The sequence below is a fragment of the Anolis carolinensis genome, chromosome 1, assembly GCF_035594765.1.
Source record: "Anolis carolinensis isolate JA03-04 chromosome 1, rAnoCar3.1.pri, whole genome shotgun sequence".
Lineage (NCBI taxonomy): Eukaryota > Metazoa > Chordata > Lepidosauria > Squamata > Dactyloidae > Anolis > Anolis carolinensis.
The window spans coordinates 292,647,368-292,674,274 of NC_085841.1; the positions used below are offsets into that span (position 1 = coordinate 292,647,368).

The window sequence follows — 26,907 nt, forward strand, 5'->3', positions numbered from 1 at the left end:
AAGCAGAAAAATTGCTTTCCTGCACATACATGAACATCCTGTTTTCTACACAGAAAATACTACTTTCCTGTACATTTTTTTCTGCATAAATCACCCAAATGTTTATCTATGTGGAAAAATTCCTCTACAACATTTGGGATGTACAAATAGAAAAACACTGCAGAGGAATGTTGGTTTTCTTCTACAGTGGGGAAGAATTGGCCATAAATATTTGTGAACATATCTGTTTGCAACACTTCAGAATAAAAAATTGAGGATTTACAAATGTATCAAATATTACTCTGCTGTTCCACATCTTCCTTTTAAAAAAAATAAATAGCGTAACCGATAGTAGGAAGATGAAATGGACAGGCTTCCAGTCAGAAAATGTTACATAGGGCTTGTCTATATTGAGCAAGAAAACCCAGGTTAACTGTGAATGCACCACTGTCTGCCTTTATGATGTATTGTAACACTCAGTGAGTATTCCAGTTTTGGAGGGATTAATATGACTTTGCCCTGCTTTGTACAAAATCAAGGGATACTCCAGAGTTTTGAACCAGTCCTTTGTCCAGATGGACTCCACAACAATCACATGTTCCCTCTGCTAGTTAGCACAGGAGAAGGGGATGGCTGGTCACAGAAGTTAGTGTGAGCACCTAACCATTGTGGTCATTTCTGCTGGCAACGTCATTGGGTGCTTGTTTATAAAGCTACTAGCTGTGCCCGCCACGCATTGCTGTGGCTTATGGGAATCATTTGTTGACCAGGTGGAATAGCAGTGAATAGCCTTGCAGCCTCAAAGCCTGGCCGTTTTCTTCTAATGCAAATCCTTGTTTGGTGAGCTGGAATACAATGGAATAGGCTTGCTGCTTGGAAGGCTGGGTACTTGCGTTCTAGGGGGAAAAAACTGGACTGCTAGAATTGCAATGTATAGGCTCACTACTTCAAAGCCTGGCTGCTTGCTACCTAGGGGAATCTTTGGTTGGTCAGATTCAATAGTACAGAATAGTATCGCTGCTTCAAAGCCTGGCTGTTTTCTACCAAAGTTAATCCTTTGTTGGTCTGGTTGAATTGCACTGAATAGCCTTACAACTTCAGTGCCTGGAGGGCTGAGAGGCCTGCTGTTGTGCTGCAGAAGAGGCCAGAAACATCTCCAGCCAGTCTGCCTGTTGCTGCCTCTGGGACTCCTTGTGAGTAGACTGCAGCCCCAGGCCCTTTCCATCTGGGTGTGACTCAGCACTTCCTAGGAAGGACCATCTATAAAGCCTGAGTCCACAAGGCCTTGGCAGGGCTGAGAGGCCTGCTGTTGTGCTGCAGAAGAGGCCAGAAACATCTCCAGCCAGTCTGCCTGTTGCTGCCTCTGGACTCCTTGTGAGTAGACTGCAGCCCCAGGCCCTTTCCATCTGGGTGTGACTCAGCACTTCCTAGGAAGGACCATCTATAAAGCCTGAGTCCACAAGGCCCTGGCAGGGCTGAGAGGCCTGCTGTTGTGCTGCAGAAGAGGCCAGAAACATCTCCAGCCAGTCTGCCTGTTGCTGCCTCTGGGACTCCTTGTGAGTAGACTGCAGCCCCAGGCCCTTTCCATCTGGGTGTGACTCAGCACTTCCTAGGAAGGACCATCTATAAAGCCTGAGTCCACAAGGCCCTGGCAGGGCTGAGAGTCCTGCTGTTGTGCTGCAGAAGAGGCCAGAAACATCTCCAGCCAGTCTGCCTGTTGCTGCCTCTGGGACTCCTTGTGAGTAGACTGCAGCCCCAGGCCCTTTCCATCTGGGTGTGACTCAGCACTTCCTAGGAAGGACCATCTATAAAGCCTGAGTCCACAAGGCCCTGGCAGGGCTGAGAGGCCTGCTGTTGTGCTGCAGAAGAGGCCAGAAACATCTCCAGCCAGTCTGCCTGTTGCTGCCTCTGGACTCCTTGCCTACTGCCCCCCTCCCTTTTTCCCAGCGCTGGTGAGTGGACATAAGAAGGGAGGGAAGACTTTTAAAAACTCCAAAGCCATCCGGAGGAAGAAGAAGGCAGAGGAACTGACTTTAAAATCATTCTGTCTCTTGCTGCAGGCCTACTGCCCTCCTCGCTTTCCCCAGCATTGGCTATTGAACTAAGAGTCTGTCTTACTGAGGTCCACTCATTATTTATATATTGCTGCTATAACAATCTTTAAATGCTGTTATAATAACTATTATGCACTGTGAAGCCTGGTCCCCCTGACTAGTTTACTAAGTCTATCATCTCTAATTGGTCCTGCCCTGGCACCTTATAATACCATATTGCACCATATTGAATTAGTTCACCATCGTAATCCCCACTGCCTGCCTTGCACTTTAGTCATCTCAGACCCCTATACCTATGCTGCTCATGCACCCTCTGCACTTTACAACTGCATTTGCACTTTGTATTGTTGGAGGGGGGTGGGGGAGGCTGGAGGGTTATGGGGACTGCAGGGTGGGGGAAGGGAATGGGTGTGAAAGGATGCCAATCTATAACAGAAAACTAGTAAACCAAATAACATCGTTTGGACCAGGGGAAGAGAAAGGGAAAGGACAGTGTGATAGGGGAGGAGGGTGTTCTGATGGGTGGGGAGCCCCTATAGAGGTGGTGTCTGGGAGGGGGAGATACGGGAAAGGGAGACCAAATCATTTAATTCGGCCTAGGGTTTTTGGTAGGACATTAATAGTTCCAAAACGGTCTCCTGACATAGCTAATCTGGGTAGCCAGGATGGCGGTCCCTCCAGGTTAAAGGTGGTGCTGTTTAATGCCAGGTCAGTGAACGGAAAAACATCTTTCATCCAAGATCTCATCTTGGATGAGCATGTAGACCTGGCATGTATTACGGAGACCTGGCTGGACGAGATGGGAGGAGTTAATCTCACCCAGCTCTGCCCGCCAGGTTATTCCGTACAGCACCAGCCGAGATCTGGAGGGAGGGGAGGTGGGGTCGCGGTGGTCTATAAGGATTCCATCCCCCTGACCAGGTGCCCTGTCCCTCAGTCGACCATGTTTGAATGTGTCCACCTGAGGGTGGGAGACCGGGACAGATTAGGGATTCTGTTAGTGTACCGACCACCCCGCTGCACTACAGTCTCCCTGCCTGAGCTAGCTGAGGTGGTCTCGGGCCTGGCGTTGGAGTCCCGGCGGCTCATAGTGCTGGGGGACTTCAATGTCCATGCCGAGACCAACCTCTCAGGTGCAGCTCAGGACTTCATGGCCGCCATGGCAACCATGGGGCTGTCCCAATTAGTAACAGGCCCCACCCACAGTGCGGGACACACACTGGACTTGGTCTTCTGTCAGGGATGGGAGGAAGGTGGCGGTGTGGAGGAGCTCACCATCGCTCCGTTGCCATGGACCGACCATCACCTGATCAGGTTTAGACTTACTGCGCCCCCCAACCTCTGCAGGGGTGGTGGACCTAAAATGGTCCGCCCCAGGAGACTTATGGATCCAGAAGGATTCCTGACGACTCTTGGGGAATTTCCCGCCTCCTCGGCAGGTGATCCTGTTGATGCTCTGGTCTCTCTCTGGAATGGAGAGATGACTAGGGCAATAGACACGATTGCTCCGGAGCGTCCCCTCTCGAGTAACCGAGCTAAACCAGCTCCTTGGTTTACTGAGGAGCTGGCAGCGATGAAGCGAAAGAAGAGGGAACTAGAGTGCGTGTGGCGATCAGGGTATAACGAGTCAGACCGAACACGGCTAGGCTCCTATCTTAGGGCATATGCCGCGGCAATCAAAGCTGCAAGGAGAGCCCACCTTGCGGCCAACATTGCGTCCGCACAGAACCGTCCAGCGGCGCTGTTCCGTGTCATCAGAGGGTTGTTAACTCCCACCAATCAAGGTGGGAGCCCTGATAACTCGGCAGCCCGCTGTGAAGCATTTGCTCGGTTCTTTGCGGACAAAGTCGCTCTGATCCGTTCCGACTTTGACACCATATTAACGGCAGTCTCTGAGGATGTAACGAGTGCACCTGCTTGTCCAGTTTTGTTGGATTCATTTCAATTGGTTGAGCTCGAGGATGTGGACAAGATCCTTGGAGAGGCGAGACCGACCACATGCATCCTAGACCCCTGCCCATCCTGGCTGGTGAGAGAAGCCAGAGGGGGTTTGGCCGAGTGGGTGAAGGTGGTGGTAAATGCCTCCCTTCGGGAGGGCAAGTTTCCAGCGAGCCTAAAAATGGCTGTGATCAAGCCGCTGTTGAAAAAGCCATCATTGGATCCCACTCAATTCGGAAACTTTCGGCCTATTTCCAATCTCCCCTATTTGGGCAAGGTCTTGGAACATGTGGTTGCTTCGCAGCTCCAGGGTTTCTTGGTTGACACTGATTTTCTGGATCCGGCACAGTCTGGCTTTAGGCCGGGGCATGGTACTGAGACAGCCTTGGTCGCCTTAGTCGATGATCTACGCCGGGAACTGGACAGGGGGAGTGTGTCCCTGCTGGTTCTGCTGGACCTCTCAGCAGCCTTCGATACCGTCGATCACGGTATCCTTCTGGGACGCCTCGCGGGAATGGGACTTGGAGGTACTGTTTTGCAGTGGCTCCACTCATTCCTGGAGGGTCGGTCCCAGATGGTGTCATTGGGGGATGCCTGCTCGGCCCCACAACCGTTGACTTGTGGGGTCCCGCAGGGCTCTGTGTTATCTCCCATGTTGTTTAACATCTACATGAAGCCGCTGGGAGAGATCATCAGGAGTTTCGGGGTGCGGTGTCATCTGTACGCAGATGATGTCCAGCTCTGTCACTCCTTCCCACCTGTCACTAAGGAGGCTGTCCAGGTCCTGAACCGGTGCTTGGCCGCTGTGTCGGACTGGATGAGGGCCAACAAATTGAAATTGAATCCAGACAAGACAGAGGTCCTCCTGGTCAGTCGGAAGGCTGAACAGGGTACTGGGTTACAGCCTGTGCTGGATGGGGTCACACTCCCCCTGAAGGCGCAGGTGCGCAGTCTGGGGGTGATCCTGGACTCATCGTTGAGCCTGGAGCCCCAGGTCTCAGCGGTGGCTAGGGGAGCCTTCGCACAATTAAAACTTGTGCACCAGCTGCGACCGTACCTTGGGAAGCCGGACTTGGCCACGGTGGTACACGCCCATGTTACATCTCGTTTAGACTACTGCAATGCACTCTACGTGGGGCTGCCTTTGAAGACTGTTCGGAAGCTTCAATTAGTCCAACGGGAGGCTGCCAGGTTAATAACTGGGGCGGCATACAGGGAGCGTACTACTCCTCTGTTACGCCAGCTCCACTGGCTGCCAATTAGCTACCGAGCACAATTCAAGGTGCTGGCTTTAGCCTATAAAGCTCTAAACGGTTCCGGCCCAGCTTATCTGTCCGAACGTGTCTCCCGCTATGACCCACCTCGAAGCTTAAGATCGTCAGATGAGGCCCTGCTCGCAGTCCAGTCAGCCTCACAGGTGCGGCTGGCGGGGACGAGAGACAGGGCCTTTTCAGTGGTGGCTCCCCGCCTATGGAACGCCCTCCCCATTGAAGTCAGGCAGGCTCCCTCCCTCCTGTCTTTCCGAAAGAGGACAAAAACGTGGTTATGGGACCAGGCATTTGAGCATGAGTAGCAGCAAAAAAATGAGATAAGAATATATGACCTACTGACAGACCCCACATGAACATGGAAAGCGCCTTAAATGTATATTTAAATGTATAATTATGTATATTTTAATGGATATTCTTAATTTTATTGTAATTTTTAATCTTGATGGATTTTTAAATTTGATGACAACTGTTTTTAATGTGTATGGTTATACTGTAAGCCGCCCTGAGTCCCCTGATGGGTGAGAAGGGCGGGGTAGAAGTGATGTAATAAATAAATAAATATATATATTACAGCTAGGGGAATTCTTGTTTGGTGAGCTGGAATAGCACCCTCAATCAAAGAGCCGCTTTGAATCCTGGCTACTTGCTTTGTAGGAAAAATCATTGTTTGGCCAGCTTGCACTGAATTGTCTTGCAGCTTGCAATCTTGGCCGCTTTCTACCTTATGGAATCCTTGATTGCCCAGGTTGAATAGCAATTAATAGTCTCAGTGCGGCAAGTATGAATGCTGCAATTAGTCACCTTGATTAGCATTTAATGGCCTTGCAGCTGCAAAGCCTGGCTGCTTCCTGCCTGGTGGAATCCTTTGTCGGGAGGTGTTAGCTGGCCCTGGTTGTTTCCTGTCTGGAATTCCCCTGTCTTCTGAGTGTTGTTCTTTATTTACTGTCCTGATTTTAGAGTTTTTAATGTTCTGTTTTATTATGCCACAGTAATTTTATATATTATATTTTTAATCTTATCTGCTTAGAACTGGATTATATGAGGCCCTTTCTATACAACTATATAAAATCTACACTGAACTGGATTATATGGCAGTGTGGACTCAATATAATCCAGTTCAAAGCCAATACTGTGGATTATGTGCCTTGGCATTTGGGGCTATATAGCTGTGTGGAAGGGCCTTGAGTCTACATTGCCATATAATCCAGTTCAAATCAGAAAATCTGTATTTTATAGGAAGTGTGGGGGTGGGACCTAAAAGAGCTTAACTAAATGAACTGGAAGGCACCCTAGCACAAAGGACAGATCAAAGACTGTATTTAGGAAATCAAAAGTCTCTGTGAGGAAAGGAAATCTCTAAAGTCTATTCAGTTCTGGATGGTTATTGCCACACAGTATAAAGTCCCGACATGACTGGATTCTTCATATCTTTGCACTGACTTAAATACAATGTTGACATGACTTTATGTATCACTGTCTTATGTGGCTTTTTAATCTAATTTGAATACAATTCTGATGTGACTTCAATTAATACAGTTCAGACATAACTTCAGTTAATACAGATCCGACATAACGTGAATTTATGTGCTCCTTCTAGTTTCCTATGCTTCCTTCCAGGGCTACACTAACTGACAAATCCTAACTGACAAAAATAACTGCCATTTGGAAGCTGGCAGGAGCTGAGGCTAAGCTCCGCCCCCTTAGAACCTTAAAGGGACAGGGCAGTAGGTGAGAGCTTTCTGGTGGCTTGACAATGGCTTTTCCTTGTCCTCTAATTTGGACTTTATTTTTCTAGAATTTTTGATAGAAAAACATAGCTTGGATGATTATGTCTTTTGTGATTGGGTTCAGTGGTTTTGCTGTTTACTCCATAATAAAGGGTCACATTACATTTTTATATATATAGATTGTCCTCCCAAACCTGATATATGCCTGGATTGTCTACAGATGTCATACTCAACTCCTAGAACGATTTCATCAGAGTTGCCTCCAAAAAATACTGCAAATCTCTTGGGAAGACAGGCGGACAAATGTCAGCATGCTGGAAGAAGCAAAGACTACTAGCATTGAAGAGATGCTCCTTCACCATCTACTCTGCTAGACTGATCATGTTGTCTGAATGCCCAATCAACATCTCCCAAAGCAGCTATTCTACTCCCAACTCAAGAATAGAAAACAGAATGTTGGTGGACAGGAAAAGAGATTTAAAGATGGGCTTAAAGCCAACCTTAAAAAATGTGGCATAGACACCAAGAACTGGGAAGCCTTGGCCCTTGAGCTCTCTAGCTGGAGGTCAGCTGTGACCAGTAGTGCTGTGGCCTTTGAAGAGGAACAAATGGAGGGTGAAATTTTGCTAAGTGCTGACATAGTAGAAACCCAGTGGCTGTAAAGTATGAAAAGATGACTAGGTACCCACCAAGAACTCATAAAAGGTTAAGATAATAAATGTATGTGAAACATCCTATGGCCTTAAAAATGCTATCTAAATGCTAACTTATGTTATCAATTGCTGCCTGCCTTTTGACATAATTTATATTTTCAGCTTTACGTATTATTGCCTCCAGCCTTTTACTCTTCTGAGGCCGCACATTTACTTATGAGTCAGTCAAACTAAACACACTGAGACTTTATTCTGCATAAACATGCATGGGAGGATTGGGCTGTTACGTTTACATTAATTTCCTTTTTCTGTCTCAGTCATGCCTCTCCATCTCTCTTCCATGCAACAAGTCACTCTGGAACAAAAATATAATATGCCTCTTTGTGGTGCCATTTATTTTATTCTGTCACAACCAGGCTTTTGAGACAATCTTTTCCTATCAAGAACCTGCAGTCGCTTGTTACATCTTAGAATAAAAGGATCTCAGATGGCCTGGGTGATATAGATAATGGTGGTTTAATTTGACTTCAGTAGCCTCAGCATTGCCTTGCAGAGACCCAACCAAAGCTCTTATGTGAAAGCTGTCTTTCAAATTAGAAAGTCTTTTCTTCTTAAAAGTGGCTTTCATCTCATTGCTTTGTCATCACAATTCCTGCCCTTTTATTGTGATAAAAGACAAGCTGCTAATCCTGAGCTTGACCGGGCTGTAACACCAGTCCATGGGTAAACTACACAACACACAAGCACAAAGGAATGCAGTCTGAGCAAAGGAGCAGCAGAATGGAGAAATAGAGGAATGTGCTTAACTCCTTCGTTGCTGGCCAGTTTTTTAGTTCAATTTGCCTTTCCCAAAATAGATATTTGTTTGTTTGATCCATTTATATTCCCTCTTTCCTTCAATTATCTCAAGATGGTATATATAGTTCTCTTCCATACTTTTATTTTCATCATAAACCCATGAGATAGGTCAGGCTAAGAGAGAGTGTGTGACTAAGGGCCCTTCCAGACAGGCCCTATATCTCAGAATGTGATCCCAGATTTTCTGCTTTAAACTGGATTATATGAGTCCCTGCTGCCAGATAATCTGGGATAAACAGAAAACGTGGGATCAGATCCTGGGTGATAAGGCCTCTCTGGAAGGGCCCTAATGTTGGAAATAGCAACCTTCTTCAAGCATCCACTAGTTATTTGTTATGTATATGTGTGTATTGGTGTGCAGTTTTCCTTAACTCTTTGTTATCGGAGGGGCTACAGACAATGTGAGCAGATCTGGGCTTGTTCAGGCTCAGATTCCATTTTAGAAACTGTATGCTTAAAGACTTCAGTAGAAACAGATGTATGCTTTCAGATGCCAGTAGGAGCAGAAGCCATTAGACTTTCAATGTAGAAACAGAGACTCTATCAGAATCTCAGAACAGAGAGATGCTTTACTCTTTGAACTGTTGATTATGAGAAAGATGTCCTGTGTTATCTGCACAGAGAAACTACTTCAAATCCTATCTGTAACTGGATTGATATGCAATGTACCTGTATACTGAATGCATGAAGTTTGTAATTAAACAAACTATGTTATGTAAATGAAGACTGCTTATTTTTATCTCTTGAGAGTATGATGTAAAGGCAAATATATTTTAAGTGAGAGTAGATATTTTTGGACAACTAAAAAGAACACTTCTGAAACCCTGCTGTATATATATATGTGTGTGTGTGTGTTTTGTGCATAGGGATATATTTGTTCCTAACAATTCAAAGACATATCTAGGTACATCAGTTTAACAGCTGAGAAACCAAATTGTCTTGCATGTATGCCATTTTCCCAAAAGGTTATGGCACCATTTTTCAAAAGGTTATGACTTCTAACAAGGTCATGCCTTTTCAAAGATCATAAAATCTCCAAAAGGTTATGGAGATTTACATTTTTGAAAGCCTAAGGCCCCTTCTACACTATCCTTATATCCCAAGATCTGGTCCAAGATTATCTGCTTTGAACTGGATTATATAAACTCTCACTACCATATAATCTGGGATAAGAAGATAATCTGGGATAAAATCCTGGGATATAGAGCAGTGTAGAAGGGACCTGACTAATCCAAGGTTATCCTTTTGATATTCGTAGGTCAGTGGAGACTAAATCCTCTTTCAATCTCACTCTAGCGCAGTGGATTTCAACCTGTGAGTCCCCAGATGTTTTGGCCTTCAATTCCCAGAAATCCTAACAGCTGGTAAACTGGCTGGTATTTGTGGGAGTTGCAGGCCAAAACACCTTGGGACCCACAGGTTGAGAACCACTGCTCTAGCACTATAAACTACTAGTGAGATTACCGCATGAAGCATCTAGAATGCATTAGGAGCTCCCTAGCCATGAATGGAAATGCTCATGACTTCACAATGCTATGTTAAGTCACTTCAAAGCAGACTTCAACTCATTGTCAGGGTGTATTTTTAATAAATAGGGAACTCCCATTTTTAGGCAGCAAAAAGTGTTTCCAAAGTGTGTTTAGATGGAATGATAGGTCAAACGTGCTGCTGTAGCAGGTTTAGGACATACACGTATTTTTGTGGGCATGTTAGGCGCAACTGCTTCACTTCCCTGTCCTCAAGCTCCTGGCCATTTTACTTCCATCAAGTGTCCTGAGAGTTGGTTCAGGGGCTTCATGCATCCCATGGGCCACGTTTTCCCCATACCTATAGAGCCAGACACAACCAGGAGGTTACTGTAGCTTTATGCAATACTAATTTCTTCTTAATAAACTAGGGTCAAGGTCCACAATTTTAAAGGTGTGTGAGGAAAATTTGAGGAAAATGTGATGAAGTTCAAAATTTCAATACACTGGAAAATATTGGCAGTTACTTAGGAGTACTAGAGTTGTCAGATTGGAAACTGGAGAAGTTGGTATCATCGAATCATAGAATTGGAAGAGAACTAAAAAATCTATCATCTTGTAACTTCAAACCGTTACACCTGGTCCTACCTTTTGAGGCAGCAGAAAACCAGGCATGCATCCACCTATTTATGGAACCCTACTGGAAAACATTTGATCTGCGGCCTGCCTATACAACCACTCACAGGAATAAAAAGGTAAATTAGCAATAAAATAAAATAATATTTATGGATAGCTCCAATAAAATCAGTTTTTTGACATTTGAAAAATATGCTGTACAGCAAGGATTAATCAATACGCTAAGATGTTAACTTTAGGAATTTGCTCGTTTTCTCTTTCTCCTTTGCAGCTCATTTTCTTTTATGTGAATTACCTTCTGTAAATCCATTACAATATTCTGCATCTATAACATTGCAAGCAATAAAAATGGCAAAATTCCTCTCACGAATGCAGGCATGCTTTTTTTATTGTTGTTTTGTCGTTTTATCCCACTCCCACCCTCCCCTCCTTGTATATGCACTTTATACAACAAACTACAGAAGTTACATTTGAAATATCAATCTCAATCTTAATTTTTCCACTCCACGTATTAGTACGTTCTCTAAATAGTTCTTAACTGGTTCCCACATCCCCTTGATTATTACAATATTTTCCATTTTATCTATATTATTCCATTTGCAATTTGTGATTTCTACATTTAACATATCAACTATATACTTATACCAATTCGTCAGAGTCCATTTTGTTTTATCTTTCCAACCCCTCACTAAAATAATTTGTGCACATGCTATAATTTGTCTTTTTTCTTTTTGTATATTCTTCACTTCTGTTATCTTTGCATGTAGTACATTTCTATTAACTATTACTATTTGTAGATTTAACATTCTATTGATTTCTCCTTCAATCATTCTCCAGTATTCTTGCACCCGATCGCACTCCCATATCATATGATAAAACACCCCTCTTTGTTCACAACCGTGCCAACACCTATCTTTCATCCCTGGTAAAAAACGTGAAAGTTGTGCAGGAGTTCTGTACCATTTTTGTAACATTTTCCTTCTTGCTTCCCTTAATACATTGTACTTTTCTTTTGCTATATTACTTATTTCCCTTTGTATATCTTCCCTCTCAATTTCCATGTCCATTCTCCATGTTTGGAAAATTTCCTCTATTATTTCTTCTTTTACCGTTACAATTTGTTCATACAGATCTCCTGCCACCTTCTTTTCCTCTCTCAAACATTTCCTAATCACCTTCTCAAATGGACTGTCCTGTTCCCTAATTTTTTTCCTTCAGTCTAAAAATTTCCTGTCTTATAGCCCAACTTTGAATCCAATTCCCTGATCCCAGGCATGCTAACTCTTTTATACGAGTCATAATTTTCTCCTACCAGATTAGTGGGAGATCTAAATATTGGGTGGGTGATCAGAAAATTAGTGTTAAAATTCTGGTCTGTGCATAAGGTCCTATGCTTGTGGACCTCCTGGGCAACTATCCAACATGCCCATGCATCAAGATGGCACTGATTATCGTCTTCTTTACCCTTCTCTGAACTCAGTCACACTTCTCTACATCTTCCTTAAGGTGAGGCATCCAGAACTAAATGCAGGTGAGGCCTCTCCACTCAGAATATAGTGAGATTATTACTTCTCTTGTGTTATTTATAGTTGTTTGGAAGAGGAAATTTCAGCAGATGTTGCTCATCATGCAACCAGGTAAGAAGGAAACATGCTTCTACATAGTTTTTAAAGATGTAGGAGCCCATTCTAGTTTTCACATTGGCAATCCTAAACCCGATACTCAAAATCTTACTCAATTCTATTGAGTTGAGTAAGGTTTCCTTCTTAGTAACAGGATATATGATTGCACCTTTTGGAGGTACTGAAGTTTTGGACAGTCACAGTGTTTTTTCTGGGATCTGATGCTGAAAACAGGCTACTTAGAATCAGCAGTTGGGACCCCATACTGGGAAATAAAATCTGATTGTAAGTACTGGCCACTCTTAGTCTGAGAAGTGAGAAAACATTTTCTATGTTAAAGCACAACACAAAATTAATCTCATATTGGATTTGTCAAGATTGGCTTTAGGTATAAATATATTCCATATATTTTGAGTCGTACTGCAGACAATTAAACACATTTTTAACAGAAGAAAATTATTATCCACATCTGCAATAGTCATTTTCACAGAAATGGAAATCAGACGTATTTATATACCAAAGGATGGATCGGCAGTTAGTGTTCTATATGGGAAAATAATGTATTTATTGTGCTTATAGATAACTATGTGATGGAAAAATCAGTACAAAGATGTCTTTTTCTTCATGTTATTATGTTTCATTTTTTTATTGTCATTGTATTGAAAAAACAATGTAAAAAAGAAAACCTTGATGTTCAGAAACAATTAGGGAGGGAATGGGTATAAATTTTATAACAAGCATTTAAATTTGGTCTATGAAGGTGGTATATACCTCTTTGCTATATTGGAGAAAACAAAACAATAGTTCATAGAAATTGCACAGCCTTTCTAAAATTCCATATCTTCCCAATTTCACAGATGAAAACTGGGTCACGTGACTGAGCACATCAGAAAATTGGTATTTGGCTATGGCAAACAGGAAAGCAACTGTTATTAATGGATAATGACATGCAAAACTACTCTTTCAAGAAAAGAAGCCTTGAAATTTATGTACTGAGTTTAGGAAAGCCTACAAAAAGAAGAAAAAACAAATCAGCCTGTCAGAAATGGCAAACTCCTGCCCTTTCCTCTCCCTCCTGCTGAGTGAAAAGAGGATAAAAGAAAAAAGTGAGACAAGGAGAGAAAAAACAGGACATTTTAAAAAGCAGCTGAGAAAGTCAGACAGCAGAGAATTAGCCAGGACTGTTCTTGTCCAACTAGGGATATCTTCACATGGCCCAAGCGGACTGTGCCATTGAGCTGGCAGCCGCCGCTGAAAGGGAGACACGAGGTGTGCCTCGTGGGATCCCGCACGCCCTCCATCCTTCCCCATCACATGGCAGGGATGGGACAGGGAGCATTGGCACCCTGTTCCCATCAGATAGGAGAAAAGGTGGCAACACACATTGCCCTGCTGCCCTTTTCCCCATCATATGGGGAAAAGGAAAGGAAAGTGCAGGTAGTTCCATCTGAGCCACCCAAAACACACTTTCCTCCCTGTTGTGCAGGAGGAAGTGTCTTCTAACACTTCCCCTCCACTTTGGGAGGAATGTAGGCAAGGCCTGCCATGCGTTGTCTGATGGCACGTGGTAGTCCCCATCCAAGCTGCAGCTAAAAGTGGCAAAACTGGGCTATTTTGCCCCGTGTTGAGCGGTCCCAGGACAGTAGGAAGTTATGAAGTTTAACATGTGCTTTTTCATGGATGCTTTCTAAGTTGCAACTTGCAAAGTCATTTTTAATGTTGTCTACTGGACTGGAATTTCTTCCTGACAATGGATTCTCTTTGCTCAGCCAATTGTAACACAGAGAACTCAGGATATGTAAGATGGATATGGCCAAACATTAAGAAATACTTTGCATAAAGAGGTCAGGGCAGGCAGGGACTGTAGCACAAAAAACAAAGGAGCCACATTCTCTTCTGAGCTGAATTTTCTTCATGCAATCCGTAAGCATCACACTTAGCTTTAATCTCTAGGGTTTCTACAAAACACTTCTTTTCCTAAATTGCAATTGGTACTCCTTCCTCTAGAGCAGGGGTTCTCAAACTGTGCTTAGTGGAGCCCTTGGCACTCCGTGGGTGATAGTGAGGGGCTCCGTAGCGCCATGCTGCTTCCTACCGCCTCCTCTTTTCTCCTCCTAAGAAATGCAGGGAAATAAAAAGTCTTGAGCTGGGTGCCCCTGGGTGCTTACCTCAGGCCCTCCTCATTTTCCCTGTCCTCTTGGCAGAAGTACACAGTGGCCTGCCATGCCCTTATGTCAAAAAGATGGAGGAGGAAGGTGTGTAGCAGCTGAGAGTCCCCTGGAGCATTCTCTGCCAGCATATTTATTTATTTATTTATTTATTTGCATCACTTTTACCCCGCCTTTCTCCCCGAGGGGACTCAAAGCGGTTTACAATAAATGGGCAAAAATTCAATGCCTAAAAACAATGTAAAAACAACAATTCATCTAAAACAATCTACAAAACAACAATTCATATAAAACAGATATCATTACAAAATAAAATCACATATAAAATTTTAAGCATGTCCAAGATTCTCGCTGTCCTTCTGGCATTAGGACAATGGGAGCGGCCTCGTCCTTATGCCAGGATGATGACTTGAGGAAGGCACAGAGCACTCTCAGCCGCTGTCTGTCTTGCCCTCCCCCTGGCATAATGCCAAGAGGACAGGCCAAGGATTGGGGGAAGAGGATCGGGCAGTTGCCATGTGTCCTGCTTTCTTCCCAGCATAAGGATGGGGCGAGGAGCCCTGTCCTTATGCTGGGAGGACAACCTGAGGATGTCCCTGCCCCCTCATGCCCCACCCTCTCCTGGGCTCTCTCCACCCAATGTGTGCCGCCGCCGCCCCCCCCCCCCCCCCAGCCCAGCACTCCTGGCTACACCTGAAATGTGACCCTAAGGCAAAAAAGTTTCCCATTCCTATTTTAGACTGACCATTTAATGGAGTTTAAAACATGTATGGTTAGTCTAGATGTGGGTCGTAGACTGCCTTACATCTAGTAGAGGTCAACTTTTTCTTTACTTCCTCTTTGAAAACAGCATCTCTTTGACCTAAAACATTCAAAGGCTGTTTTCAGGGACATACTTGAGACATTGAGTTCTTCAAAATGACCACATGCAGCCTTGGCATTAAATGCTTTAATGCTGTTCCTGAATTCAAGACTACTAAGCATCAACCTACAAAAGTGTATGCCAAACAAAGTGTTTAGTCTTTAAGGTTCTGTGGGACTCTTTGTTGCTGTTTTTTCTGCAAATCAATAAGACGACTAAGCTGAGTGTTGCTGGCTGGTTCAAGGTCACAAAGTGAACTTCGTGGTTTGATGTAGATTTCTGGGAGAGTAACACTCATCCCTCCACCAAAATACTGCTGGATCTCACAGCATTATTCCCACAAAATCTGGGCAATCACATGTAGCTCTAATGCCCCCCCCCCCCCCAATACCTCCTATCAGACTTTGGTTTGTCATTAATATGCCTCTTTGGAAAAATGAGACAACATGCTCTAACTGGATCACAGTTTCTATCAATACAATTGTTCCCAATATGGTTCAGTTTCCTCCAAACCAGCATGTTTCCTGCTGCAATGTGGTTTTTGTGATGATTCAACCTCTTTAAATCTGTGTCTGCTGCTTAGAAAATAAACAATTCCACTTTCTTGGTGACGGCATGCTGCCATTGCTTGTTTTCTGCTGCTTTGTTTTATCTCCACAGTTTGTCTTCTTTTATGACTCACAGGATAGTCAGCTTCAGAGATTGCTATCACAAAGCTGTTGCTATAACTCATATTATTCACAGCACATTCTTTGCTATGTATGGTATGTGGGGTTATTCCTCTCCCCACCTTCTCCTGCAAGGAATTATTTCATGGCTTTCTCTCTCTCTCTGAAGTGTTTACACAAAATTTAGATCCTCAGCTCAAAGTCATTTGCAAAATAAAATACATGAAGTCTAAACAAAATATTTGGTCAGCGTAACAAAAGAGGGTGTTATTTGATCTGGCAATGTATCTGTGGATCAAACCAAATGCAGAGATGAACTGAAGGACAATCTTTCCCTGGAGAATAAATGTGGATCTTCTTATACACTGAAAATACCTTGGAAACTTATGTTTTAAAAGTAATTTATGATTAGAATTCCAAGTCTCTCCCACCATTTCTTTTATTTTTAAAGAACTCTATAAAAGCAATGAAACTAGTTCCTTTGCCTTACTACCAAAACTGGAAAATTTCTGCAATACTTTCCATCAGTGTTCAGAAAAAATACTTTTTGGAACTAAAATTCCCCAATTCACCAGCAAGGACTATTGATAGCCATGGTGACTGGCGATTCACATAGCTATAGTGAAAAATGCATGTTGTCCCAGCTCTACTAAATTATTTAAGTTTCTATGATGTCCACCAAATGGGGCTTTGAAAAAATTTTTTCAGTAGAAGGCTCTATTGTAGATGGATGCCTATCAGCAGTGGACATGGCTGGAACCACAGTGAAGTGGGCAAAGGATTTTAAAACAAGGATCCCATGTTTTATTTATTTATTTGTTTATTTGTTTATTACAATATTTATATCCCGCCCTTCTCACCCAATAGGGGACTCGGGGCGGCTTACAATAAAACACATATATAAAATTGTACAATACATTGTAAATCAATTTAAAAGTTATTAAATTACATCAGAATTCATAAAAACACTTATAAAATACAAATGGGCATGTTCGAGTCTAAAAGACTGGGTCTGTCAATTGCGTTCCAGCGTACATAATAATAATTAGTGCTGCTAATTGTTATTTGAAAGCCTGGCCCCACAACCAAGTTTTAACTTTCCTATGGAAAGATAGGAAAGAGGGAGCTTGCCTGACTTCACTGGGGGGGGGGGGCGTACTATAGGCGGGGAGCCACTACTGAAAAGGCCCTGTCTCTGATCTTAAGCTTTGAGGTGGGTCGTAGCGGGGGGACACGTTCAGACAGATAAGCTGGGCCAGAACTTTGTCCCTATATTCTCAGTTGACTGCCTTTCTCTGCTACAACCTTCTTCCTCTATCAACATACAATGCTGAACAAACCCAATATGCTCTGATTTTGGAATGAATGCAAGTTGATACTTGGATGGAAGACCACAGAATCATAGAATAGAGTTGAAAAAACCCAGGGCCATTATCCGGCCCACAGCCAGTGCTGAAATTCACAGCAGGAACATTCCTGAAAGATCCCCTTCTAACTTCTGTTTAAAAATCTGCAATGAAGGAAAGTCCACCATCTTCTGAAGTAGTATCTTCCACAGCTGAACAGGACTATCAGAAAGTTGCCCTGTTGCTTAATCTAAATCTTAGCCACATTCTGAGGTTGCCTGGGGACACACATCCTGGTTTTCATCTGTGAAATGATGGAGTATATGAAGCTGTGCACAGTCCTGTAGAAACAGAATAAATAAGGAACTGGGAGAGTTGCAGCCAACAACAAGTAAGGAGGTGATAAAGGAGAAAACTAGAAGAGGCTGCAGAGCTTTGCTTTTGCCTCAGCCTACCCAGGAGAGCAAGATTCTATTCCCAGCTCTGCTTCTTCTCCTGCTGAGTTAATTGAGTGTAAAGGACTTTTTCACTTTGAATTAAGTTTGTTGCGATTGAAGTAAGAAAAAGTGGGATGAAAAGAGAAAAACTGGTTCATTTTAACAACAACTGAAGAAGTAATAATAATAATAATAATAATAATAATAATTTTATATGATATTTTTATATCCCTCCTTCATCTCCCCGAAGGGACTCGGGGCGGCTCACAAGGGGACAAGCAGTTCTGTTTTCTCTCTATATATTTCAACATCTTCTCTTTGCATTTGATCCACTAATTTTTTTTTCTCTTGCACTGAACATAGCTGATCCCAGCTTCTGTCACTTTAGAATATTTTGCAGGTCTGGGCTCATTCTTACATTTAGCCCTCCTAATCTCTTTCCTACAAATGTTGGTTATTTGTACTTCTGGGGCGGGGGGTTGTCTGTTGTTGCATTTTTACGCATGCTTCTTTTAAATCGGAATGGCTTTTAAAGTGTTTTATGCATCCATCTTTAGATGCCTATCAGTTTGCAAGAATACAAAACTATAGCATTTGAAAAAAAATAACTACCCAACTTCTCTTTTAAAACTTCTGAAGAAGAGGCCACCACCCACTGAGACAGTCTATTCCACTGTCAAACAGCTCTTACAATTAAGAACTTGTTCCTAAGGGTTAGATGGAATTTCTTTTCTCCCAGTTTGAATATATTATTTTGTGCTTTAGTCACTGGAGCAGCATAAAATAAGTGTGTTCCATTTTCTACATGACATTCCTTTACACACACACACACACACACACACACACACACAACAATAATCACATCACCACTCCCTTTCTCCAAGCTAAACACATCCAGCTCCCTAAATCCTTTCTCACAGGGCTTGGTTTCCAAACCTTTGATGTCTTGGTCACCCTGCTTTGGACATATTCCAGCTTCTTTTACTTGAGAAATGGAAATAGGACTCCATGTAAAGCCTGACCAGAAAAGAAATAGAGTGGTGGTATTATGTTTGAAATGTGAACTTGATAGTCCAGTTGGTGCAACCTTGAATTGCATTGGCTTTTTGGGCTGTGAGATATTAAATATCAGCCAAATTGTCCAGAATCTGTCATTCAAATAATGAACAACAAGTCTGACATATCTTAGGAACAATTTCTAAATATATTAACAGAATGGACTTTTCAAGGTCCCTATAGAGCAGAAAAAGAAACTGTATAGACAGAATTTTTCTCCAACTCTGTTTTAACATCTTTGAAAGCACTGCTTTTAAGAACACACTGCAGGCTCAACTTAAGATCTGTTTGTTAAGATTCGCTCTGAACACAAAATAGTCTAAAATAGCCAGGGATCTTGAGGATTTTCAAAGGTATGCTCTAACCCTGAGATTCTTCACCCTGAGGATTAGAGAAAAAAGTCCAATCCCTGTGGCTCTGGCCCAGATCCTGAGATCTGAGAGCCCTAAGTAAAAGCAAACACCCATTCACAAGAGAAGAATATATTCTCTATTAGTTTCAGCTCTGGTGTTATTGAAGATCTAGGTCCCCCCCCCCCCCTAAATCACCAGGTTTTAGAGCAAAGTTTAAAAATGGCTCAATGCAGAAAGGACAGTGAACAGGACTCGGGCATCATTTATTGTTTGCTTCCTTTCTCATCCTTTTACTACTAGAACAATTGCTATTTCCTTTCATTCTTCTCTTAAGAGTACTTATCAATCAGGCATTATCTCTATGGGACCATGCAAATCAAAGTTGCTGTGAGACAGTTCCCATCTGTACCCGAAGGGAAAAGCTGTATTATTTTCAGATAAAGTGACGAGAGTTCCTTTTAAATTTAAAACAGCACTAGATCCAGTAAGACCACTGTGGTATTTTGTATTCAGTCACACCACCAAACTAACGCTTATGTGTGCTTTAATAAAATTCTTTGATCACACTGACTGAGGGATGCTTCAGATATTGCACATAGGGGAAAATGTGATAACTGTGTGGACTTTATCTCAGCAATAATAATGTCCCACATTCATCTTGCACATTTCTATGCTCAAAATATGCTCAGTTTACTTTAAACCTGGGGCCTATTAGCTAGATTTTTAAATTTAGTCAGCTGCCTTGAGACCAGCTCTGTTTCTGAATCTGGAAATCTCATTTAAAACATCTTGTTTGCTTGGAGGTATAATTGCACCTCTAAGTGACTTATTTCACTCCCAAATCCTATGCCCATTATTAAAACATTCTTAATTTTCTGGGGATACATTTGTCACGTATAGGTATCAATTTGCTGAGGATAAATCTGTCATACATAGGCAACAATTTAAAGGCAATATGTTAAGTGAGATTTCATAGGAGTACAGTACTATATATTTCCCTGCTTTTTATGATTAAAGTTAAACTCCTCCCATTATTGGATCAGTCTGTTGCACCTCACCTTTATTGTTTAAACCAGTGGTTCTCATCCTATGGGTCCCCAGGTGTTTTGCCCTACAACTCCCAGAAATTCCAGCCAGTTTACCAGTTGTTAGGATTTCTGGGAGTTGAAGGCCAAAACATCTGGGGACCCACATGTTGAGAACCACTGGTTTAAACCAAAAGTAGAGCATGCCTAGCCCTCAACCTCCAGGTATCATTGGACACAAGTTTATATCAGCATGGACAATGCTTGGAGTGATGGGAGTTGTAGTCCATTATCGGAAGGGTCATTGGTTCTGCACCTCTAGTTTAAGCACCTCTAGTTTGAGAAGTATCTGATCAACTCAAGAGGTACGGTCTACTCTTTTTATAGGATAGGGTAAAAGATTTGTTGTTGAGTGCCTTCAATGGACTTTCTGGGCCTGAAATAATGTGACTTGCTCAGGTTCAATCAGTTTTCAGGGCAGAGCAGGGAATCATATCCTGGTCTTCAGAGTTCTAGTCCAACATTCGAGCCACTGCATCACATTGGCTCTCAGATGAAACAAGGTACCGTGTTTCCCCGAAAATAAGACAGTGTCTTATATTAATTTTTGCTCCCAAAGATGCGCTAGGTCTTATTTTCAGGGGATGTCTTATTTTTCCATAAAGAAGAATTCACATTTATTGTTGAACAAAAAAAAGAAAATTTATTATATACTGTATAGTTATCACAAACCAGCATAACCAAATGAGCTGTGAACCCTATCAAGAATTTCTTGTTACTACCATTATTTCCATGTACAAAAATCTATGGTATGTACATTTACCAATCCTGTATGCTCTGGTGTTCTGTTCAGCAGGTATACTTCCAAACACAAACTTTGCTAGGTCTTACTTTTGGGGGAGGCCTTATATTGAGCAATTCAGCAAAACCTCTACTAGGTCTTATTTTCAGGGAATGTCTTATTTGCAGGAAAACAGGGTAGGAGAGATTTTCTGCAAACAAGGGCATGAGGACCATAAGATTAAATAAGATCACCAGCCAAGAGGGAGGAAAGTTGGCTTAATGTCTTCTTGAACATTTCCTCCCCCTCCTTTTTAAATAGACTGTTTTGAAAATAAATGCAATATTATAATTCTGTGCCCAAGAATCATTTGCAGCCAGGTTGGTTAACTTTACTGAGATGCTTAGACGCTCCCTAAAAAAGGGTGATATTCCATAAAATAATCAAATTCTCATGATTGATGTGATCTTGTTGTTGATTTCATACATGGCTAATGATGTATGAGTTAATATAAACTTTGCTGGTTTTTAAAGTTATTTTTAAAAATTATTTAAAAGCCCTTTTTAAGCCTTCAAGATAAGCACAGGTGACTCCAGTCTAGATCAAACCAGCTCAGACTAGGGAATATTTAAATCTCTGAGGTTTCAATTTTCAAATTTATCCCAGAAAGATTCAGTTTATGGGATTCATGCAAACTCGGGTACATGGTGAAGTATTTATCAAGCAGATTTGATTGTTTGGTGACATTTTTAAAAAAGTTCATTCCTACATGTGTGTGTGTGTACCTTCAAGTCACCTGCTAACTTATGATGATTGCTGGACCTTCCAAACCAGAACAGTTGAAGAATATGTTCTCAGCATTTTTACAGTGGAATGATGGGGCCATTGTAGGCTATATTTCAAGATGAAATATTCACTGGGGTTTGGGCGTTGGACCCCCAGGAAGGTAAAAACTACAAAATAACAAATTTAAATTTTTCAGTCTGAGAGAACATCTTTCTAGGAATCTTTAGGTCCTCCAGTGGAAACTGACAATAGAGTCACACTAGAGGACCTAGGGATGTCTAAAGAGAACATTTTATTCAAATCCATAAATAATTAAACATGCAAAAGCCAAACCTGCAAATGGAGAGGGCTGACTGTGTTCTGAAGCCACAGCATAATCAGACTGTCACAATGTAATTAGCTCCACACAGATGTGCACAGTCTACATTCCTGCTGTTCCAACTGGGTTCTGTTACGTACTGAAGAGCTTCTTATGTGGATATAAGGGTCACTGAAATCAACAGGGCTTGCTTCCAAAGAAATCAATGTAGGATTCAGATTCCAGGCTGTATTTCATTTGTAACTGAGTTACTATAGTGCAATATGTATTTCTGAGCCATATAAATCACACATAGCAGAGCCTTTGGCCTTTCCTGCTAGACTAAATATAAATATCCTTTTACCTTTGTGGATCATCTTTGAAGAGGAATGAACATAAACCTCTCAAAGAACTGTGTATCATCAAACCAGCTGATGAATGTTAAAGCTGGCCAAGAATCAAGCATCAAAATTCATGTGGCTGGTTTGATGTTCAAGATGGCTGCTGGCCATGGTTACCTATGAAGTGTTGTGTAACATGAAACTCTGTTGTCCATAAATCACTAGGCTTAGGTGTCCTGCATCTGGAGCTTAGGTTTCTTGGTTAATGTCAAAAAACGACATTTGTTTCATATAATATTCTGTGAAGGAGAAAACATCCCAGACACATCACTAAGCCAAATTTGTAGGCTATTGGAAAAATCCTAGGAGGACCCCTAGAGGTTCTCTGTGTCACAATCACTTCATAAAGATAATGAGAACTTACCAACATCCACCATGAACAGCTTAATCAAATCAAGTCTTTCTTTAGGTAAGGAACATCATTAAAAGGGGTGCCAAGGGGCCAATTAAACCACCTGATAAGGAGAATATATTAGGAAACAAAGCAGCACAGTGATAAACAAGCCTTTGGATGCAGCTATGCATGAACTCTTTGGAACATGATCTGTCTTTTCCTTTTTGCTGTTGTTTCTTAACAAACATCACATACACTAGTGTGTTGCAAATAACAGTATACTTTACTTGGTCTTTGACAGAAAAAGATGACCCTTTTTGAGTGACTAAAAGATTTTTTTAATACAGATGTGACAGTAAGCAGTGTCATCCCATTTCACTGAAATGCCAGAAGTGTTCCTGTGATATTACACCAGGACCTTGGGGGGAGACAGAGTCTCTTAGATGTGCAGAAGCAGCTAATTATATAGTAACACCTTGAACTGTGCCACAAGTCTACTGGAAATTAATGTCGGTCCTAGCAATCTGAAATAATGTGTTAACCGCTTAGGAGACTGGCTGCTGTTTTTGCCATACATTGCAGCTTGTAGGCATCTCATGGTTTCAGCTATATGTTATAATTATAAAAAATGAGAACCAAATCTATACTTAGGTTAGAACCTGGAGACATTCTACTCAAAGGTACTAGTGAATACGTGTCTCCTGTGAATAGCGTATCCTGTCTCTACACACTACGTTGGAAAGAGCACTACCACAACCTCCTGAATCGCAACTCCAATGTGGCTGCAGAGGTTCTCTCACAAATCCCGTAACAAAAAAACAGGGATGAGCTTGCAGAGCTGCCTAGCTTGGTGGAATCTAGGAATGCCATCAGCCAACAAAAAAATAACAAAGCCAGCGGACCCTATGGGATCCCTGCTGAAATCTTTAAAGAGGGTGAACCTAAGCTGACACAACAACGCCACCAGCTCATTGAAAAAGTGTGGATGACCGAGAAAATCCCTGAAGACTTCAAGGATGCCACCATCTTCACCCTTTCCAAGAAAGGGGATAGAACAGACTGCGGAAATGATTGAGGTAGCTCCCTTCTAACCTTCACTGGGAAAATCCTTGCAAGAATCCTTCCAAACCACCTTCTCAGAAGACACCCTCCCAGAATCCCAGAATGGCTTCTGCCCCTCCAGAGGGACAGTGGACATGATCCTCACTGCATGACAACTCCAAGAAAAATGCAGGGAACAAAATCAACCTCTGTACATAGCATTCACTGACTTTGCAAAAGCATTTAACACAGTGAATCGCAGTGCTCTTTGGACCATCCTCCAAAAAAATTGGATGCCCTGACAGATTTGTGAACATCCTGCAGTTCCTCCACAATGACATGTTGGCAACAGTCTTGGATAGCAATGGCTCCCAAAGTGACCCGTTTAAGGTGGAATCAGGTGTCAAACAGGGATGTGTTATTGCCCCAACCTTATGCTCCATCTTCATCACTATGATACTTCATCTTGTTGATGGGAAGATTCCCACCGGAGTGGAAATCATCTATCGGATGGATGGCAAGCAATTTAACCTCAGCAGACTCAAAGCCAAAACCAAGGTCACAACAACATCTGTTATAGAACTCCAATATGCCGATGATAGTCTGTGCGCATTCAGAAGAAGTTCTACAAGCCACTCTAAACACTTTTGCAGAAGCATACGAGACACTCGGCCTCTCACTGAACATCAATAAAACCAAAGTGCTCTTTCAGTAGTCACCAGCCAATCCCTCTGCAATGCCAAAAATACTTAATGGTGTAACACTAGAAAATGATGACCATTTCTGCTACCTTGGCAGCGACCTTTCCACAAAATTCAACATTGACACTGAAATATGACACCGCCTGAGCTCTGCAAATGCAGCATTTTTCCAAATGAAGCCGAGAGTGTTTGAGAATTGGGACATCCATAGGGAGACCAAGGTGCTTATTCATAAAGCTATTGTTCTCCCAACCCTGCTATATGCCTGCAAAACATGGATCATCTAAGGATATCATACTCAAGGTGTTGCCTCTGAAGAATCCTGCAAATCTCTTGGGAAGACAGGCGGACAAATGTCAGCATGCTGGAAGAAGCAAAGACCACCAGCATTGAAGCAATGTTCCTATGCCATCAACTCCGCTAAACTGGCTACATTGTCCGAATGCCCGATCACCATCTCCCAAAGCAGCTACTATACTCCCAGCTCAAGAATGGAAAATGGAATGTTGGTGGACAGGAAAAGAGATTTAAAGATGGGCTTAAAGCTAATCTTAAAAACTGTGGCATAGACACCGAGAACTTGGAAGCCCTGGCCCTTGAGCGCTCTAGCTGGAGGTCAGCTATGATCAGCAATGCTGAGGAATTTGAAGAGGTACGAATGGAGGGAGAAAGGGAGTACAGTGTCCCCTCACTTTTTGCAGGGGTTAGGTTCCAGGCCTGCCCGCGAAAAGTGGAAAACTGTGATATAGCGGCACTATATTTATTTCAATAAATATAGCCTCCCTCCCTCCCTCCCTCTTTTCCTCTTTAAACATACTGTTCTGACTTCCTTGTTGTTCCTGGGGCGATGAGGTGCAGGCAGGGCCTACTGGTGCTGCCTGCAGGCGGAAGCGTGGGCCGGGTCACATGACTCAGACTGGGCCCTTTTGTGCCTGCAAAGGGAGGGCGGGCCGGATGGAAAAATCCACAATACAGCGAATCCGCTGAACCCGAGCCGCGGATTAGCGAGGGAGCACTGTAATATGCCAAGAGGAAGGCGCAGCAAGCCAACCTTGACTGGGACCGCCTTCCATCTGAAAACTGATGTCTTTACTGTGGAAGATCATGTGGTTCAAGAATAGGGCTCCACAGTCACCTACGTACCCACTGCCAGGACAGTACACCTGGAAGACAATCATACTTGGACAATGAGGGATCACCTAAGTAAGTAAGTAAGTAAAGATATTAGAGCAATGAGCCATCACAGAGAAATCATACATAGCATTGACCTGGACATTTTTTTTTAAAATTATCCAGTCCTAGCTGTAATGAGATTCTTTTTACATAAAGACCATAAATCATAATGGGAGGCATTTCATTACTAATGGCATAGTGTTGTTCTTTCACATCCTTCATTGTATGTGTGAGGTGATTCAATTGGTTTTATGATCCACTGGCCTATTTGCTTATGCATACAAAACTGCACATTTCCTTTTTGCTGTACTTACCAAAGGAAAGAGGGCTTTGCCAAGAGGATTTTCCAGCCTAAAGGTTTACTCATTTAGAAGGATAATTTAGGTGCTCTGGGATATAGACTTCCTTGAAAATGAATTACTGGTACAACCACAATCTCTAAATTTACATCTGTACCTTTAATTCTCATTTCTGGCACATAGTGATTGTTCTCAAAGACTGTCTCAGAATTTTTAAAGTAAAAGTGGGCAGTCGCCCCAGTTTACTGTTGAATAAGAAATAGCTATTCAGAATAATGTGGCTGTTCTTATCAGGAATTCACCATCAGTGGCATGTCTTATCACCGCTGTTGAGAATGTGCAGATTTAAGAGATAAAAAGACAGAATATCTTATCATCATCCCAAACAGTTAAAAAGGATTTTGGAGCCGGAAAAGAATAATTCCATAATTCATAACTATCAGCATCTAGCATGTGCTGGCACTAAATAAATATTAAACAGCAGCACACCACCAAAGAAGAATATGATGTGATAACAACTGTGATGGTTAGCAATTTGAGCGTAGTAGCACATTTTTATCTAAATACCAGAAGCGTTTTCCTCTCCTTTCACAGCTATACTTAATAAGACAGAAGAAGAAAGAAGAGGAGGAGGAACTGCTGCAAATGACTTTCCCTCATTAAGTCATCAGTTTCTCCACAGCAGCCCATAATGTGGGGAGAAAACAAAGCCTTGGCAGCAATGCAGTATTGACAGAGGGCACAACATGATGTCAGAATGGTACTCTTTTGGGAGGCAAAAGTAGAGAGAGAGAGAGAGAGAGAGAGAGAGAGAGAGAGAGAGAGAGAGAGAGAGAGAGAGATAATATGAGTATATATTATATATTATATTACAACATTATTAATATTATATTATATATAATAGTATTATTATATTACAATGGTATTATTTCTATATATTATTATCTATATATATAAAAGAGTGATGGAATCCC

The 26,907-nt window shown here is 42.3% G+C and overlaps 1 long non-coding RNA gene across 1 annotated transcript in view; it reads right to left on the reverse strand.

Annotated features, from left to right (window-relative positions):
* Positions 1-16,699: 16,699 nt before the first annotated feature.
* The window catches only part of LOC134295426 (uncharacterized), a 29,914-nt gene continuing 19,706 nt past the window's right edge, over positions 16,700-26,907 (reverse strand). The window contains exon 2 of the long non-coding RNA XR_010001992.1: positions 16,700-26,698. This is a non-coding gene — a long non-coding RNA (uncharacterized LOC134295426). The remainder of the gene's footprint in view (positions 26,699-26,907) is intronic.